At 35.3% G+C, this 20,393-nt stretch overlaps 1 protein-coding gene across 16 annotated transcripts in view; it reads left to right on the top strand.

The window, feature by feature from the left end:
• Positions 1-20,393, top strand: part of MGAT4C (MGAT4 family member C) — a 926,873-nt gene that overhangs the window by 850,117 nt on the left and 56,363 nt on the right. For 15 of the 16 annotated variants that reach the window (XM_071218988.1, XM_071218990.1, XM_071218985.1 and 12 more), the window contains one exon: positions 3,654-3,703. The exons of the other annotated variant lie outside the window; for it this stretch is intronic. The gene's annotated coding sequence lies outside the window, so the exon portion shown is untranslated. The remainder of the gene's footprint in view (positions 1-3,653; positions 3,704-20,393) is intronic. 16 annotated transcript variants of the gene reach the window in all.

Here is a 20,393-nt window from a genome sequence, read left to right as displayed (position 1 = left end):
CCAAGCTGCCTCAGAGAGCTAGAGACTGGATGATAAGCTTAAAGGAAAATGGGGGGTAGAGGAAGGATGTAAACTGACACCTACATGGGTGAAATCTATGATAAACTGGAGGTAAGTATTTGTACAAGGAAGGGATAAAATGGGGGAATAGGGTTACCTTTTGGGGGGGCGGGGCTTTGCAGGCTTGAAGGGGGCTAGGGATGGGAGGATGGGTAATATTGTCCAAGAAATTGGGGGGAGGGTGGGGCAACATACAAACACAGGAGATTGTTAGGTATTTGGTTGAGAGTATAATGTTGAGAAAACTTTTTCAAAAATATAATAAGGAAGGTTACCTATTTAAGATGCTTAAAGGAGATAATCCGATGCAGCACAGGCTCCTAGGGAGTATGTGAATGCTCATTTTGCCATAGTGGGTTATATCATTGGATAGAGCCCCATAAAATGAGAGTGAAGGTATACCCACATCCTGGGGAGGAGTGACATTCTCAAAGAGAGGGAATTGTATCTCTCGAGAAAAATGGTGCATTAGGGCAATTGAGCATGTCAAGCCCTCAACACTATTGTAAGTATCTCTGAACATGGCCCTTCAAGCACTGAAGACTGACTGTCACTGTGGGCCCTAAGGGCAGGGGGAAAGAGTAATGAATAGATGGAACCAATGTAACTGTGTGGGCAAAAGAAGTGTTCCACAAGAGTACGCGAGGATGGATATAAGACATGTTAAATTACACCAAAAATATATAGGGGCTGATAGGCTAAAATGTAAATTATAATGTAAAACTTAAGATAACTAAAAATTTAGAAAATTATATAGTCTAAAATATATACCACAATGTACACCCAAATGTTACCTTATTTGAAAGCTATTGTCTCAATATCTGTACATCAGTTTCAGTAAATATAATATGAATATGTAAAAAGATTATTGTTGTGGAAAGGGAAAGGGTTTTATGTTGGATCTGTGGGAGTACTGTATATTGTATATGTGAATTACTGTGATCTAAAACTTTCATGAAGATAAGCTTAATAATTAGGAAAAAAAAGAAAAAGATAGGACGTAGACACTGAGGAAAAGATGGAAGTAGTTGTCTTGCCAATTTGCATACAGGGCAGCACTTATTGCAGTGATGGAAGGAAAACTATCAAAAACAAAGCTTTTGTATTTTTAAATTTTTTGATATACCAATCTATTTTTACCTTAATTTTTCTAAATTAATATGTATTCTATATCTAACCTTTAAACTCATCACTATATTCCATTTTACCATTAATGGAACCTGGCAATATATTGGACTTCACTTTTCAAGAAGTTTTGGATCACAGAGAGGTTCAACAATGGCAGGGGAAGAATATTGGTGTGGGATGTTATTGACAGGGGACTCATGGTTGGCAGGGAGTCCTACAGGGCATATATCCAGGGTACATAAAAATATTTGGATATTTTCAAAGTGGTTACAATTAAAAATAACTGAGGGAGTGCTAAGTTCCTAGCCAGGGGAGCTCTATCACATTCCCTAAAGGAACAGCAACAATCCCCCGAGTGCAACGGCAAAGACCAAAAAAGAAGGAAGGTCCAACAATGAGCCCTCGATACTAATGACTATGCTTGTGAGCCTCTGCACCTGAAATAAGAACAAGGCCTAGAGCTGCAGAGTGCCTAAGAGTTACCTCCTGAGAGCCTCCATGTTGCTCAAATGTGGCCAGTCTCGAAGCCACACTCAGCATGTAAATGTGTTGCCTTCCCCCCAGCGTGGGACATGACTCCCGGGGATGAGCCTCCCTGGCGTCAAGGGATTACTACAAGTACCAGCTGATGATGTAACTAGAAAATGACCTTGAATAAAAGGGTCAACTCGGACCAGCAGAATATCTCAGTCTACATATAATACCAGGAGTTATAAATGCTTTTTGACCTGAATCAAGGGGGAAATGGAAAGGACAATTGAGTTTATATGGCTATGAGTCTCCAAAAAGAGCCAGGAGGTTATCAGAGGGGTTGCCCTTATGCACACCTGAGCAGAGTCCCAGAGACAGATAAAGTAGATACAGCCCCAGGTATTGGTTCTCCTGAGAGCTACAGAGACCCACAGGTTCTATGGTCATGGCAGATGGAGTTCACTGCCATGTCAGTTGGCCCTTCTTCCCTCATAACAACAATCTCCTCCATCATCATGAGACATTCATTGCATTTGGTGAATACATCTCTGAGCACCACTGCACCTCATGGTCAATGATCCACATCATAGCCCACACTCTCCCACATTCCACCCAGTGGGCCATGGGAGGACATACAATGTCTGGTAACTGTCCCTGCAGCACAACCCAGGACAACTCCAAGTCCCAAAAACGCCCCCACATCTCATCTCTTCCTCCCACTCCCTATCCCCAGTGGCCACCATGGCCACTTTCTCCACACCAATGCCACATTTTCTTTGATTACTAATCACAGTATTTCATGAATAGAATATCAGTAAGTCCACTCTAATCCATACTCTATTCCTCCATCCTGTGGACCTTAGAATAGTTGTGTCCACTCCACATCTATATCAAGAGGGGGCTTAGATTCCACATGGATGCTGGATGCAATTTATTCCTCAAAATACATGATTTTAAAGACATGCTATCATTAGAGAATTTTCCTCATGTATTCATTGTATATTTGTTACAGTTTTCTTCTGAATACTCTTGTTAACATTGTCTGGCAGACATTCAATAGCAAACTGTGTTTCAGGCAATAAACATATAATGTTGCAGCAGGAATAATCCCTTGAATGCTATAAGCCTTTATATATGATGGGAAAAATAATAGCATGGATAAATGTGTAAACGAACTAGCCTATGTACTTTTTAGGTGCAGTGAAGCTAGGTAATATGAACTGAAGTTTCTTTCTTAGGACAAATAATCCTGAGAATAAATATATATATATATATGTATATGTGTATTAATAATGCATTATATAATATGCAATTCAAATGTTTACTTTGGCTACTTTTTTTTTAAGATTTATTTATTTTTATTTCTTTCTTTCCCTGCTCCATCCCCTCTGTTGTCTGCTCTGTGTCCATTCACTGTGTGTTCTTCTTGTCTGCTTGTATTCTTTTCAGCAGCACTGGGAATCTGTGTCTCTTTTTGTTGCATCATCTTGCTGTGTGAACTCGCAGTGTATGCAATGCCACTCCTGGGCAGGCTGCACTTATTCTGCATGGGAGTGGCTCTCCTTATCATGGGCACTCCGTTCATGGGGCACCCCTATGTGGGGGACAACCCTGCATGGCACAGCTATCCTTGCATGCATCAGCACTGGACGTGCCAGCTCACCACAAGGGCCAGGAGGCCCTGGGTTTGAACTTTGAACCTTCTATGTAGTAGGCAGACAGCTACTCTATCAGTTGAGCCAAATCCTCTTCCCACTTTGGTTACTTTTATCAATAATTTAATTTAATAAAATGGAATGCTCCGTGATGTACATGCTCAAAATAGTGTTAAAATGTTACTTTTATATTTAGAAATTTAGAATAAATTTAGAAAAATTTGAAAAATATGAGCATAATGCAATTGAATGAAAAAAACAAGTTATCTAGAATACTTTTCATTTACTTCTATCGTTAATAAACCAGTGGATTTTAATATTAGACTTTCTTCTTCCCAGAAAATCAACATTTTCTGCACAGGACAGATTATGACAGCTTCTCTATCAAGGTGAGTTTGTGTGCTGTTCACAGTGGCATTCTGAGGGACTACAAATAAGATTTGATATGGTATCTGAGATATTTTGTAAGTAAGATTGTTTTGCAGTATCTACGCAAAACTGGCAATAATTGCTCATTAGTTTTATGTATAAAAATTTCTGTTTGTTTAGCAATACAACCTTCACAGTAAACTCAATAGGATATTTATTGGGCTTTTCTGAGTGCAAAACCTGTAACCTGATATTTTGATTGAAACTTGAAACTTTATTGATCATAGGAGAAAAGAAGTCATAGAATAAACATGAAATATGCCAATAGAACAAATAAGATAACTCCCAGAACACTTGCGATCATGCACAGGCACATACACAACACACACAATCAGGTTAATATCTTGAACTTCCTCCTACAAGTATATTAGATTATTTTAATTCATATGATCCCATCCAGACTTTTAAGAAAATGTTGCAGGTATTTTTGCTCTAACTTCTTTGTAAGAGTTATTATAATTACTGCAAGTTGATTAGATTTACTCACATATTTACCATGACACCATTCCTTCCTATTAGACCTTTCTACCTTATGTATCCGTTTGAAGCATATTCTCTAGAATTTTTTTTAGGGGGGATTTCTCCATTTTTCTTTATCTGGATATATTGTATTTTGTTTTCATTCTTAAAAGCAAATTGTGAGTCTAGAATGTCAGTAATTTTTCTGACTACATTGAAACAAATTTATTTTATTGTTTTCTGGCTTCCAGACTGTAAAAGACAGCCAATTGTCCATTTAATTGCTAACCTTTTTAGGTAATTTACTATTTCTTATTGGTTTAGAAATCTTCTCTTGGCCTCTGGTGTCTGTAGCTAGTTATGATGTGCCTGGGTATATTTTTATGTACTCTGCTTTAGATTTCTTTAGCCATTATTGAAGGAAATATAAAGCCTTTCCATTTTTCTCAATTTATCTTGTATGTCTCTTAATTTTCTTCTTTTATACCACTTGTTTTTTAATCTTCCAGTACTCTGACTTGATCTGCATTTGTGACATATCTCAAATTATTTTCTTTATACTCTTAATGTTTATAATTTTCTTGTTAAGGAATTTCATTTGAATTGTTAATACCTTGCTTTTCTTTTCCTTTTTTTTTTTTTTTTTGAGGTACCGGGTGGGGGGAGGGGTTGAACTAGGGACCTCATATGAGAGAAGCTGACGCTCAACCACTGAGTCAAATCTGCTTCCCTGAGTTGGTTTTTCATTTGTTTGTTGTTTGTATTTTTAGAAGGCACCAGAGTCTGAACCCAGGACCTCCCATGCGAGAAGCAGGCTCTCAACTGCTTGAGCCACGTCTGCTCCCCTACACATCTTTTCAATAGACTCATCTTCTTTGCTCTTATGTCCAATCAGAGTCTATTTTAGTTTCATGGTTCTAATCCTATACTTGGTTGTTTCTGCTTGTATTCACTCATGGAACCTTGTTGCCCTTGTATATTTTTGAATTTTTGATTATGGTATCACATAAGTGAAAGAATTATTCAAGGTGAGATTTGAAGTTCTAGTCTTATTTACTTCTACGCATCACCTGGTGGCACTACCAATCCAGGGCCACATTAAACTAAAGATTTTGTTTTTGTTTTTTGACAAATTAAACAGCATGAATTTAGATTCATAATGGGTCCCAACTTATTTCTATTAAGTCTTGGTTATTATTATTTTTTTAGTCCAATTGGCACTGAAAACAAGACTTTGTACTTCCTTTCAGGCCCTTTATTGCCATGTGGTTTATTTTTAATGCACTCTTACCCTGAAGGTGCACATTTGGAGCCTCGGCTTACGGGTGTGTCCTTTAGTGGGATATAGGTGTTATCTCACACAACTTGTAATTAATGAAGCAGTAAACTTGGTAGGTAAATCAAGCTTTCTAGGACTTAGTAGAAATTCTTGTGTTAAAAATTGGCTTAGATTATTTCTTATCTCTCAGGGTTCCTGATTTTACTCTAATTTGTGGTTGCGGATTTCTTTTTTTCATGCCAGATCAAAGATTCTTGTAAACTACGTAATGTGTGTGCATATATAATTTTATTTAGTAATTGTTCTGTCCTCTTATCAGGAAGTTTACTCTGACTTGTAGGCAAAATACCAAGTGTTTTGGGTCTGTAGAGATATTAATATTTGATTCTTCACATTTGCAGACACTATACATGGAGATATTTTCTCTTCTGGTGCAACTTAAATAGCAGGCCTCTGCTAAAAATTTATTTCTAATGATTTTCCCATCTTTACAAACCTTCATTGTTTCCTTTCCATAATCCTGATGTACTACCATTACTTCTTTCTCGCCCCTGAAGCAAGGTCTTTATCACATGAATCTTTCTAAACTATTAAGCTCTGTCAACAGAGAAAATGGGTATGGTCTTTGCTTGATTCTGCCTTCAAGGAAAAAAAAAAAGCTTAATTTGTGTTCCTCTTTGAGACAACCTTTCAAATTTTTAACTTCCTCAAAACCACAATAATAAATTTTGTAGCCTTTGGGATTCTTGTAATTATCATTAAAATATACTGTTAAGCTAGTGTTCAATTTATAAAATGCCTGTTTGAGCTCTCTAACAAAGTTTCTGGTAGGGTAGTTGGAAGGAGAGCCTAACATTGAGCAGAATATGTACATGAGTCTTTTCTTCTCTTTGTCCATATGAAACATGAGCATATAAAACAGATGTTGTTAGCATTTTCTGGCATAAACATTTCAAAAATTTCTCTTGACTAACTTTGTAAGCTAACCTTTCCTTACTGGTTTAAATCAGCCAGATTCATTTGTAGAAAATAATATAAATGTTCGTCTACCATGTTCTTTAATAGAAAATCTAGTTTTTATAAATGCTACGCATTCTATTTTCTACTTTTAACAAAAAGATAATGTGAAAATGCCATTACAAAAATATTCAATTCATAACATGATGCCTTTTGTGGGAGAGAAGAGATTTTCAAATATAAGCATTTATTCACCAGTACAGATGAATAAATTTATCCATCAATATGGATTCATTATCATAAACTGTTTTAGATTTTAATTTTAATTTTTCCAACAGTGTCCAGTAGCAATAAGAATTGACAGTATTCTGTATCTTCCCAAATATTTGTGTTGTAAATTGTTCGCTATTCCTTTTAATGCATTGAGGAGAATAACTCTTTAATTGCATTTTCTACTTCTTGCATTTCTGCTTCTTCAGCTGCCCAAAGCTAAACCAAAGCAATATTAATGAAGTACTAAACAGAAAAAAACTCTTTTATTCATGTACAGTTGAATTAGTCAGATTCACATGAAATATTTTAGTGTCAGACAACAGAAAAAATTAATTTCACCTAATCCTTTTATTACAGCAAATATGCAATTCTATATTACCGCTCTGTTATTTCTAATATGGATTCCTCAAGAAATGAATAGTCGTCTCTTGCTCCTTGTTTCATTCAAACATGACATTTGAGTAACAAGCCATTTTCAGTTCAAAATAACTCAGTTTTGATCTAAGTGCAAAATTATCACAACCACAGTGATACTATCTCCTTGTTTTAAACTGGCAAGTAGATATTTACTTAAAGATTAAATTAAAATATTAATATTTCTAAGTATATATTGGAAATTGAATTAGTCCCATTTTTTTCTGTTATAAAATACTAAGTTTGAGAATGACTTCTTAATTTGGAGTCATTGTCTCTGTGGCTTATAGATTTCAAAGATCACAAAACTATGCAGTATGCTAGGGGAGTTAGACAGTGAGAGACAAAGCATAATGATTTTTGTGTAAGGAACAACTGCTATTTTTAGAATAGTACTGGGGCGAATAACTTTCAATCATCTGTATTAGTTGTTATTGCCATTAATGCTGTGAGGGGGGGAAGGTATAGGAATTCTCAAACTTTTAGTCTCAGAATCTCTTTACTGTTTTAAAACCTATTGAAAACCTCAGAGAGCTTTGTTTTTGTGACTTTGATCTATTAATATTTAAAGTAGTAGAAACCAAAATACAAATGTAACTATATTTATTGATTCTTTTAATTCCTTTAATGCTAACAATAAATCTATTACTATTAGTATAAATAACATTTTTAATGAAAAATAACATTTTTCAAAAAAACAAAAGTTCATGAGAAGGGCAACATTGTTTTACAATTTTACAATACATTTTGTGAAGACCTATACAATTATGTGAGGCAAAGTATAAACAATAATATAAACTACAGTGCTTGGTTAGTATAATGTTTCAGTATGTGTTCATCAATTATAACAAATGTACCACACTAATGAAAGATGTTGTTAATGTGGGAAAGCATGGGAGGGGGTTGGGATATATGGGAATCCCTTATATATATATATATATATATATATATATATATATATATATATATCTTTTTTTTTTAAGATTTATTTTTATTTATTTAATTCCCCTCCCCTCCCCCGGTTGTCTGTTTTCTGTGTCTTTTTGCTGTGTCTTGTTTCTTTGTCCGCTTCTGTTGTTGTCAGCGGCACGAGAAGTGTGGGCGGCGCCATTCCTCTGCAGAATGCACTTTCTTTCGCGCTGGGCGGCTCTCCTCATGGGTGCACTCCTTGCGCGTGGGGCTCCCCTACGCGGGGGACACCCCTGTGTGGCATGGCACTCCTTGCGCGCATCAGCACTGCGCATGGGCCAGCTCCACACGGGTCAAGGAGGCCCGGGGCTTGAACCGCGGGCCTCCCATGTGGTAGACGGACGCCCTAACCACTGGGCCAAAGTCCGTTTCCCCCCCTTATATTTTTGATAGAATATTTATACAATCTAAAGCTTCTTTAAAAATAGAAAAATATTTAAAAAAACAAAAAATAAATAAAGTTGGGATCAACAGAAGACAGTTCATGTCTCATATCTGTCCCTATATCCAAAATGTGATATCAGAAATCATGTAGCGTTAGGAAAACTGCTGAACATTCTACACATGTAGACTTTGGAAAACTGCTTCACAAACTGCAGTTTACATTTATTTTACACTCTTTTCCACACAATTTTGCAAATTATGACAAAATATACAATAGTCTATATCCATCACTGCAATGACATGCAGAACAAATCCAATGTCTCAAAAATGCCCCCATATTACACCTATTTTTCCTTCTCCCATCCCTCAGAATCTCTGGTGGCCACAGCCTTTACATCAGTGATAAGAGTTCTTCCATTGCTATAATAATAATGTCTACAGTAGCATAATAATATGTGTATTTTAGACCATTGTTCATTCCCCAATCTTGAGGACTTGGGAATGGTGATGCCTACTCTGTTTCTAATTGAGAGGGGGCGCAGATCCCGTGGAGCAGATGGTTGGAACTATCTTGCTTGCATTTGCAGACAGTCTTGGTTCCTTGGAATGAGTGTTGTCCATTGTTGTCTCTTTGTTAGTTGTCTTGGATAATTCTAATGAACTGGAGAGTAGGTGGTGCAACTCTAGTGAGATTCAGGGCTCAACTGGTACATGGACAGACCAAAGGTTTAAGTCTCTGGGACATATATTTTATAAGTATAGTGCTAATTATAAGTTCAAATAAAAGGAGAAGAAGAGCCATGTATAGGGAAACTATAAATGAGTCTAACTCTGTTACACTGGGGAGCATAAATTCCAAAGGAAAGCCCACTGACAGGATGCAGAATTCCTGAACTGCCTTTTCTGCTTATAGTTTCTGAATGTCTCTAGAGCCCTCAGGACCTCCGCTATTGCAGGCACTGTTTACTGTGGCAGTTAATGAAATCCTGCCGATACTTGCATAAACGTAACCTCTGAAATGACCTCCCGACTCACTTTGAAATCTCTTGGCCATAAAAACTCATTAGTATTTAATATTACCTGCTTTTGGCCAAGGTCTTTTTCCAGATGCATTGCTAGTTGGTGCTTGGTAATGGTACCTCAGTGCCAGGAAGAGTCATCCTGAGGAGTCATGTTCATGCCAGGGGGAAGGTAATGTGTTTATATGCTGTGTTTGACTTAGAGAAAGGCCACATTTCAGCAACAAGGAGGCTTTCAGGAGGTAATCTGAGGCAGTATATAATAAAAGGCTAGGTTTCAATTTAATAAGAAAAGGTTCATAAGTACAATCATCAATATCAAGGTCCTGGCATAATGGTTTGTCTTCCTTCACCAGTCACTGCCCTTGTACTTGGAATATTCTTGCTGTCATTTTAGTGAATGTAGCAGAACTTCCCAGGATGGGAATTCAGTATTCTTTAGGTTATTACGTGGACCTCCATCCACCAAGACAATGTCCCATGAACTCTTGAACATATTCATATGCCTTAGAGGCATGTCCCAGGTGAACTCCTTCCCTTGTATCCCCCCATCACTGATACCCCACACCAGTGATTCTCCTCCACCATTGCTGTGACCCTTCTGTGATCCAAAACCTCTCCAAAAATGAAGCCAAGAAAATAACCAAATAAAAGTAATAAGAAAATGAAATATTAAACTTAAAAATGAATAAATTACAAATTTTTATTTTTTAAATTGAAATAAAATTTTTTAGACATTTCATCACTGTAAGATCTGTCATCTTGTGTGTACAGCGACATTTTATTCCATATATTCCCCAGTGCCTTTTTTTTCCTTCATTTTATCTTCAAAGAAGCTTTAGGACACAGAGAAATCACAAAGAGAATACATTTGATTCCCATATACCCAAGACCCTCCCCACTTTCCCCTCACCCTTATTAATAACACTTTACATGCAGATGGCACATTTTTTGCAATTGATGTACAAATATTAAAGCATTTCTACTAATCATGGTCAATGGCTTACATTATGGTTTACATTTTGGATCATAACTTTTATAGGTTTTGACAAAATTTGTAGTGGTCTGTATCCATTATTGCAAAGATCATGTTGAACAATTCTAATGCCCTAAAAATGCCTTATGTTCCATCTTTTCTATTTTTCTGTCCCCTTCCCCTTGAAACTATAGTAATCCTAAGTTTCAATTTTTGAAGAATAAGATTCAGTAACTTGCAATAATATTGAGGGCTTGAAATGTTGGTTTGTTTTCTTTTATTAGGCTGTGCCTATGTTCTCAAGGCATTCTTTTCCCTCTAATTGAGTACATAGCAGGACTCCTTAGGATAGGAGTTTGTTATTTTCTTAATTATTGTGTGGGTCTCCACCTACTGGTATAACACATTATGACAAAATTAACACTAACATATTCCATAGAAGCCTGTCACAGGCTGTGCCTTTTCCAATGTACCCCCACACATCTAACACCCTACACCAATAACCCTCCCGTCATTCCCACCAAAAGAGCATTCCCAACTTTGTACTTTTAAACACAGACCTGCAAATCCTGAGAGTTCACTTGCTCTTTTCCTCCCCCCTCCCCCCAGCTCCATGGATATTCCAAATCAACCTCCTCAACATACTTCCCCTCAAAGAACAGCACTATCAAACCCAATCATACTGCTGCATCATTATCACACTTATCCACTGCACAACTACACCTTTCCACCTTATCATAGATTTTGTCTATATGGTCATCAGCTCACCACCCTCTACTCAATTTGGTTCCTGTAAATCTATCTTACAGATTCTAGCACTGGGATTCCACTCAATTTGCTTAAGTCAAATCAGTGAAGTCTTGTAATATTTGTCGTTTTGTGCCTGGCTTACTTCATTCAATATAATAACTTCTTCAAGATCCATCCATGCTATACCATGTGTTAATATTTCATTCCTTCTTACAGCTGAGTAATTTCCATTGTATGCATATACCACAGTTTGCTTATCCATTCATCTGTTGATGGACATTTGGGTTGCTTCCAACTTTTGGCAATGGTGAATAATGTCACTGTGAACATTGGTGTGTATATATCTGCTTGTGTCCCTGCTTTCAATTCTTCTGTGTTTATACCCAGCAGTGGGATTGCTGGATCATATGGCAGTTTTATAGTTAGCTTCCTGAGGAATCACCAAACTGTCCTCCACAATGGCTGCCTCATTCTACATTCCCACCAGCAAAAGATAAGAGTTCCCTTTCCTCCATATTCTCTCCAGCACTTGTAGTTCTCTGTTTTTTTAATAACCACCAGTCTAACAGGTATAGGATGATATTCCATTGTAGTTTTGGTTTGCTTCTCCCTAATAGGTAGTGATGTTGAGTATATTTTCATGTGCTTTTTAGTCATTTGTATTTCTTCTTAGGAGAAGTGTCAATTCAAATTTCTTGCCCACTTTTTAAATGAGTTGTTTGTCTTATTATTTTTGAGATGCAGGATTTCTTTATATATGATGGATATTAGACACCTATTAGATAGATAGTTACAAAATATTTTCTCCCACTAAGTAGGCTTCCATTTCAGTTTCTTGATAAAAATAAAAACAGAAATGTTTTTAATTTTGATGAGGACTCATTTATCTATTTTTTTCTTTTATTACTCCTGCTTTAGTGTAAAGTTTATAAAATCATTTCCTACTATAAGGTCTCATAGATGATTCCCTACATTATCTTCCAGGAACTTAATGGACTTGGTTCATATATTAAGATCTTTGATCCATCTTGAGCTAATTTTTGTATTGGGCATGAGATGGTGATCCTCTCTCATTCTTCTGAATATGGATATCCAGTTCTCCAAGCACCATTGGTTTAAGAGGACATTGTCTCCCAGTTAAGTGGGCTTAATGGTCTTATTGAATATTAGTTTACTGTACATATGAGGATCTATATCAGAACTTTCAGTTCTGTTCCCTTGGTCAGTATGTCTACCCTTGTGCCAGTGCCATGCAGTTTTGACCGCTGTAGCTTTATAGTATGATTTTAAGTCAGGTAGTGTGATTCCTCCAATTTTATTTTTCTTTGTCAATATGTTATTGGCTATTCCTTGCCCTTCCAAATAAATTTCATAATTATCTTTTCCAATTCAGTAAAAAATGCTGTTTAAATTTTATTGGGATTGCATTGAATCTGTAAATCTGTTTGAGTAGGATAGACATCTTAATGATGTTTAGTCTTCCTATCCATGAACAGGGAATATTCTTCCATTTATTTTGGTCTTCTTTGATTTCCTTTAACAATGTTGTGCAGCTTTCTGTGTACAATTCCTTTACATCTTTAGTTACGTTTCATCCTAGATATTTGATTCTTTTAGTTTCTATTGTAAATGGAACTTTTTTCTTCATTTCCTCCTCAGATTTTTCATATTTGGTTTACAGAAATGCTACTGATTTTTGCATGTTGATATTATATCCTATCACTTTACTGAATTTGTTTATCAGCTTTAGAAGATTTGTTGTAGATTTCTCAGGATTTTCTATGTATAGGTTCATATCATCTGCAAATAGTGAAATTTTTACTTCTTCCTTTCCAATCTGGATGCCTTTTATTTCTTTTTCTTGCCTGAGCAAGTACTTCTAACACAATGTTAAATAAGAGCTGTGACAGTGGGCCGCCTTGTCTTTTTCCAGATTTTAGAGGGAAAGCCTTTAGAATTTCATAATTGAATATGATGCTAGTAATGGGTTTTTCATATATACCCTTTATCATGTTGAGAAAGTTTCCTTCTATTCCTATCTTTTGAAGTGTTTTTATCAGGAAGGAGTGCTGTATTTAGTCAAATGCTTTTTCTTCATCAATAGAGATAATCATGTGATTATTTTTTCTTTTGTTCTAGTAATGTGGTATATCATATTGATTGGTTTTCTTATGTTGAACCATCCTTGCATACCAGGGATGGAACCCACTTAGTCATGGTGTATAATTCATTTTATGTATTGCTGAATACAATTAGAAAATATTTTATTGAGGATTTTAATATCTAGGTTCCTTAGAAAGATTGGTCTATAGCTTTCCTTCTTGTGGTGTCTTTATATTAGGGTGATATTGACACCATAGAGTTAGTTTGGCATGTTCCCTCCACTTCTAATTTTTTAAAGCATTTAAGCAGAATTGGTGTTATTTCTTTCCAGAATAATTGGTAGATTTCACCTTAGAAGCCATCTGATCCTGGGCTCTGCTCTAATCTTTGTTGTTTCCTTCTTTTTACTTGCTTTGGGATTAGTTTGTCGTTCTTTTTCTAATTCCTCCAAGGAATTCCTGAGAGCATGAGAATAAAAAGGCATATAATTTCCTAATATCATTATGAAAATAGTTTTTATTTCTCAGTTCCCTGGAAAGTGTATTGGTGACCCCAGCCCACACTTTGATACCTGCTGATTTAGTGGCTTAATGCACCAACCTCTTTTTAACCCCATGAGTGTTTATGGTGCTGGGAAATTCTGTAGTTGGTGCTGCTGTTGGCTGATCTCCCTTGACTTGCTTCTCTTGTATATTTGCACTCAGCTCTTAGGTTGTCTGGAGGCTGGCTGCTCTGGAATAGCCTTGGCTGGGACGATTGGAGCCTCTCCCCATGTATTTTGTTCCTCTAGCAGGCTATTCTATTTCTGTTCTCATGGCTCTGAGGTCAGTGTTCCAGGAGAAAGGGCTGAAACAAGAAAGACTTCTTGAAGTCTAGGCTTGGATCTTGCACATTATAACTTCTGCTGCATTCTTACAGCCATACTTACTTAAAAGGCCAGATGTAGGAAAGACTCCACATCTTTTCAAGCTGCAAAATCACATTGAAGAGGGGGCGCATACATGAAGGAGTGAAAAATTGGAGACATTTTGTCCATCAATCTACTGCAACATGCAAAATTCCCTAAAGAAATACAACAGCAAATTTTTCTTTGCTTCGCCTTCAGTTGATTTAACTTTGTTGGACACATTATGGAAAGTTTTAAGGTGATAGTTGGAAGTAGTATTGCTGTCATGTAAATTTCATTAATTTTCACCCTTCACAGTAAAAACCCCAATACTAATTCTCATTCAAATTCGGGTACAACTAGGCCCTGAAGTTGAATTTAAACTAATAAAATGATGACATTGAAACTAATAAAAATGTCTTTGCTAAGTTCTTAATTGATAATGAGAAACAAATATTCTTTACATTGGAATTAAGTGTTTGGGTAGAATCAAAAAAAATCTTTCACTAAAGTCAATCTATATATCACACAGTATGGATATGTCATCAAAAATTCTCCTTCAAAGAAACCAGAAATAGCCAAAATATGTATGATGAGCATGTTTTCTTCTTGTTAGCAGACAAAAATAGAAATCAGAATGTTGTTATCTGAGTATTGAAATAGACAATGTGAGGTTAGGTTAGTAAAGATCTAAGGGCATAAAGCTAAGAAAGTCACATCTAACGATAAGGTTTTTTTCTTCTTTTTCCAACAGGACAGAGAATAGTTGAAAGCATGTATACTAAATCTTTTCAGCTGTAGCCATACCATTTAGAACAGAAATACCAAAAATTTTACAGTTTGGGCTTCCTCTCTTTTGGATCAAGTGTGTGTACTCAAATGTCTAGAGTAAAATAAGTAATATAAATGAGTGATACAGTCCAGTGGTAAAATATTAAGAAATTATTTGGAGATTGTAGCAAACTGGAGAGATCTTTACCCATCTAAATGAGGTTTACAGTTACCCAGATGCAGTCTATTGTTGCAGTGTGGGGATCAAAGTCCATTATTACTATATATTCTGATTTTTAAGAGAATGAAAGAAATCCAGATATTTAACTGGAATACTTTCTTTTTCACACATTGCTTAGACTACCAAACTCTGTTTAGGACCTAGATGCTTTTCAGGCAGCCAGCATTTGGAAAGTTAGATCATTTGAACATTACAGATATTATCATAAAATTCCCATTTTTACAGCCTTGTTCCAATTGCTATGTTGCACAATTATTGATGTTAATATATTAATACACTTTTAATAGGATGCTTTCTTTTCAAAAATATACACAATTTTTGCCTTCAAAATTAATGTGTAGGAACATCTTTAAGCAAACTGAACTCATATAAATAAAACCATAAGTGCAGCAAAAAAAGAATGGGAGAGTGACAGAGAGAAAAAAAATTTATATAGATTTACATACAATTTACACTATTTTTCTCAGTATACCTCATGAAGAACCAGAGAATGATATGGGGGTTGTGAATCTGTTGTTCCCTGACTTGTGGTTTGTTCCCATGTGGGAAAACCTCACAACTCTGAATGTGTTTAAGATCCATGTATTCCATACATGATGCCCAAATCCAAATGGATTACATTTGGGACTCAATAGGAAAAGAACAATTGTTTATAATAAGGAGAGAAATACTAATTATGATGAATTACATTAGAGACAGAGCATTGGTCTTAGGTGTGGCCTCTTCCTCACTTCTCTCTAATTAGATTGTAAATATTTTGTGCTTTAGTTGGTGGCATTGACACTAATAGCTACATGAGACACTATACTCTTGTACTTTTAGGATAATTTTGCATTCTTTCAAATGTACTACATTGAGAATCAGGAAACCCTGTGCTAGTCTTGCTTGCATTAAGTTAAAGTAGTCACTTGGACTCTCTGGCATTGAGTTTTATTCTTCTGCATAAAGGTGTGGTTGGACCAATGAGCTTCATTTTATATCTAACTTGAATAGTCTATAGTTATCGGGTCATATTTTCATAATTTAATAAAAATTACAAGATGCTTTGGACCACTGAATAAATGATAAATATTTTAAGATTGCAATATAACTAATATTCTATTAGGATGTATTTCATAAATATGTATTAAATGAAATCTATTTTCAATCTTGTCTCTTTAATCCCATTTTTAAAAGTATGCTTTGCACATAATAGATGTCTCAACAAGTGCTTGCTCAGTCGTTGGTAATTCCAGCGAATACTTTTGTTTAATGTGCTTTATCTTATGGAGTAATGTCTGTGAAGCTAGTCACACTTAGTAATATAAAAGACAAATTACAAGCCTCATTTTATAGGTGGATAGCCAAGTGAAAAGCCTCAGTTTAGACTGTAATCTTTTTATTAATCCCCCTGATACTGATTTTAACTTTGATATCATTCTTCAGACACAAACATAATACAAATCGTTTAAGAGCAATTTTTCTTTACCAATTAGCATGGGATTTTAAGATGTATAAACCCTAAACTCATTTGTGTTCTAACTCTTAATAGTTGCATGAACTTGGGCTAATTGTTTAAATCTCTGAACCTCCTATGTCTTTCCTGTAAAATGGTGCATCTTATACCTATTACCACTCTTTCCTTCCATCCTTTACCAAGATGATCATGAAAGATGATATTTCTAAGATAGGAAAAAATAAACTGTGATTTTCAGTGTGTCCTTTTTAATGGCATTATATGCACAGTAATTGTTTGTCCAAGTTAATTGTTACTTGTAACTGAGAAATTTGGTCATGATCATTAAAATGTTGTTTCTAAATTGTCCACATAAAGTTATATGCAATTAAAATCAGCTCCTAAACACTTGCTATCCTATAATAAGTATAATTTCACAGTTCTTTTTTAATGTTAATGAGAGTTACACACATTCATTAATGAATAAAAAGAAAACTAAGTCAGACTCTAATTGCAATTCACTTATCATCTAAAATTCTTCACTGGACCTGAATAAGGTGTCATCACTAATAGAATGGGCAATAGTTTTAAATTAGATAAGTGGTTTCCTCTAACATGGTGAAAATTAGTCTCAAGAAATTAATTAATAATTTTCAAGAAATATTTAAAATTCCCCTCCAACATTTTCTTTTGGGACCTGGCACCGTGACACTTTTTATGGCAGAAAGTTGTGATTGCCAGAGAGACCTGAAGGAAAATTTTGTTTTTTGAACTGATAGAAATCATTACTCCGCTAGTTTTTACCAGGCCAGCTCTGTCCAAGCAGTTTGTATGCATTTTAACAAGGCTGTTCACAAATGTAGGACATTATATCCTGCCATAACCCACTGAATGGACTGGGAGAGAGTGTAAACTACAATGTAAACTATAATCCATGCTGTGTAGCAGTGCTCCAAAATGTATTCATCAAATGCAATGCGTGTGCCACGCGGATGAAAGAGTTTGGTGATGTGGGAGGAGTGGGGGTGGGGCGGGGGATGGGGGTATATGGAATCCTCTTGTATTTTTTAGTGTAACATTTTGTATGATCTATGTATCTTTAAAAAAATAAATAAAATCTATTTGAAAAATCAGCATTGTATCAGAAACCTATCTGGTACAGCTGTGAAGGAAAAGAATGTGTGACTTTTTACAAGTGTTTAATCAAATAATATTTTCAACGTTCCCAAGGTTATCCAGCAAAACTGAATTAAGAAGCTAGTTCCCAACAGTGGAAGTACTCCACCTTGAACATAGCTGAAAATTGAAGGAGACTTTAACTTAAAAGGAAGCATTGCTGACAGTAGCCCCTGTATACTCCATGGAGCTATTTTCTGGACACTAATTGCTAAGAATTCCTGACTCCCAATGGCCTCAAAGATTCTTCCGCTAACATATTCCCTATTTGAACTTTACCTTTTCTCACCAACTGTTCACATAAGTGATAAATTCAATCCCTCACTAAAATTGGCTGTTCACTGGCTTTTAAACTCTTTCTTTCCCATAGGTCACTCTCTGTTTTTCAATTCTGTTTTTTTTTTTACCTGACATTGCCATTTATATTTGTCTTAAACATAAGACAATTGAGTCATTCTGTTAATATCTAATTGATTGTTTCACTGTAATGGTGCACAAATAAAATTGTGTGGTACTATTTGTGTAAAAAATGTTTAAAGCTTCCATAATACAGATCCAACCACCTTTTTATTACTGGTATTAAAGAGGCAACTAATATTTGAGATTTGTGCCTCAGACATCAGGGCAGAAGCATTGTGTTATCATTAGCCAAAGTACCAAAGCAAGTTTGAAACACACCTAGAAAGAACTGGAGTGGAAAATGAATTCAATTTAGAACATGCTGAGTTACAGATATCTGTACAGCTAGATAAACATCAGTGGGCTCTGGAAATTGGTAATCTGTCCATGGTATATACTGTATGAGGACAGAAACAATTTTTGCCCACTTTAGGCATGTATCTACCACCAAGCCACAGGAGCATACTTAATATGTGCTAATAACTTTGCTGCACAAAATAGTAAGTGTACATTTCGAAGAAAACACTATTTGTAACTTCCTGCCTTACAATGAGCTCATCATAAAGAAATCCCATTGACTTTCCCATCTTTACTGATTTGACTGCATCATTGTTTTAGTTTCTTAGGCTGCTTAAAGCAAATTATCATAAAGTGGGTTGGTTTAAACAATAGGATTTATTTGCTTACAGTTAAGGCTGCAAAAATGTCCAAATCAAGGCATCATTAAAGCAATACTTTCTTCCCCAAGATCAACAGCTGGAGATCCTTGGCTCCTCTGATAGATGGCAAGGCACATGGTGAGGTCTGCTGATCCCCCTTCTCTTCCAGGTTTTATTTATTTCAGCTTCTTGCATCCCTGGCTTTCAGTCTCTCTCTATGTATTCATTCTGTTTATAAAGGACTCTAGTAATTGGATAAAGACCCAACCTGATTTTGGTAGGTCATGCCCTAACTCATCAAAAGGCTTTACTTACAATGGGTTCACATCCACAGTAATGGATTAGATTTAAGGATGTGTTTTTTTGGGGGGGGGGTAAGGGGGAGTACATACAGTTTCAAACCATCACAGTCATCTTTCAGATACATACAAGTGGCAAATCTCGAGTTGGTTGACTAATATGTTAGGTTTCAACTTCTCTTGGTAAGCATAGTATTAATTTTCTACCATTGTAATTATAGCTCTGTTTAACTGACATACTTATTAAACAGAGTATGTGTTGATATTTAATTAAAATTTAAAAGATTCTCCAATAAGAAGCTGTAAGCTTCTTGAGGGAAAATATATTTATATGGCTATCCTCATGGTTTAACCAGATACCTGGTAGGCACCAATCATGTGACAAATGAATTAATGAAGAAAAAAATGCAAAATGACAGTTAAATAATAGATAAGCCCTGTATAACTACAATAAAATATTTGTTCTAATTCTGCACATACCCTATGTATGAATTAAAATACTAAACTACATGGTTTCAAAAATCACTTCTAGAAATATAATTCTGATTTCAAAATTTGGCCATATTGAAAATAAAAGCAAATATATCATGTGAAGAGGTCTCACATTTAAATGCCTTTGTATATATAACAATGAACATTTTCAAATCAATTATAAAACTGTTAGCAACATTTTAAAAGTGATTATACCATATAAGAGGCTACTGCTTCATAAAGAATTTATTCATGTAGAAAAATATAATAACCTGAAGCTGTGGATTGTTTAAACTGGCTTTATAATATTTTTTATTCTCTGAAAATGAAAAAAATTCTAATTTGCTAATGGAAATTTTTATCCAGTTGATCTATCTCACTATGTAATAAAAATGCAGATAATCTCCAGTAACTAATAGACCTGATTGTTTTTTTCATTCTCCATTCATAGAATATAGTTTTAAAATGCATAACCTTGGGTAAAATGGCTTCTCCATTTCTAACCCAATATCAAGTCTCCACTTAGTGATTTCCATATGAATAATATTTAAAGACTAAATTATTGAACCAATTTTCTCATTTTGACTCATTTGTCATTTCAGAAATATATCTCCAATATCAAAAATATACATGTTAAATTGTTTTGTGGTATACCATTCTATGGTGAAGTAGCCAAGAAATTACTTTCATCCTAAGATTAAAGAGGGAATAATGTGCTGGGGTAAAGATT

The sequence above is a fragment of the Dasypus novemcinctus genome, chromosome 12 (genome assembly GCF_030445035.2).
Source record: "Dasypus novemcinctus isolate mDasNov1 chromosome 12, mDasNov1.1.hap2, whole genome shotgun sequence".
NCBI lineage: Eukaryota > Metazoa > Chordata > Mammalia > Cingulata > Dasypodidae > Dasypus > Dasypus novemcinctus.
This window is presented reverse-complemented; position numbering and strand designations above follow the sequence as displayed.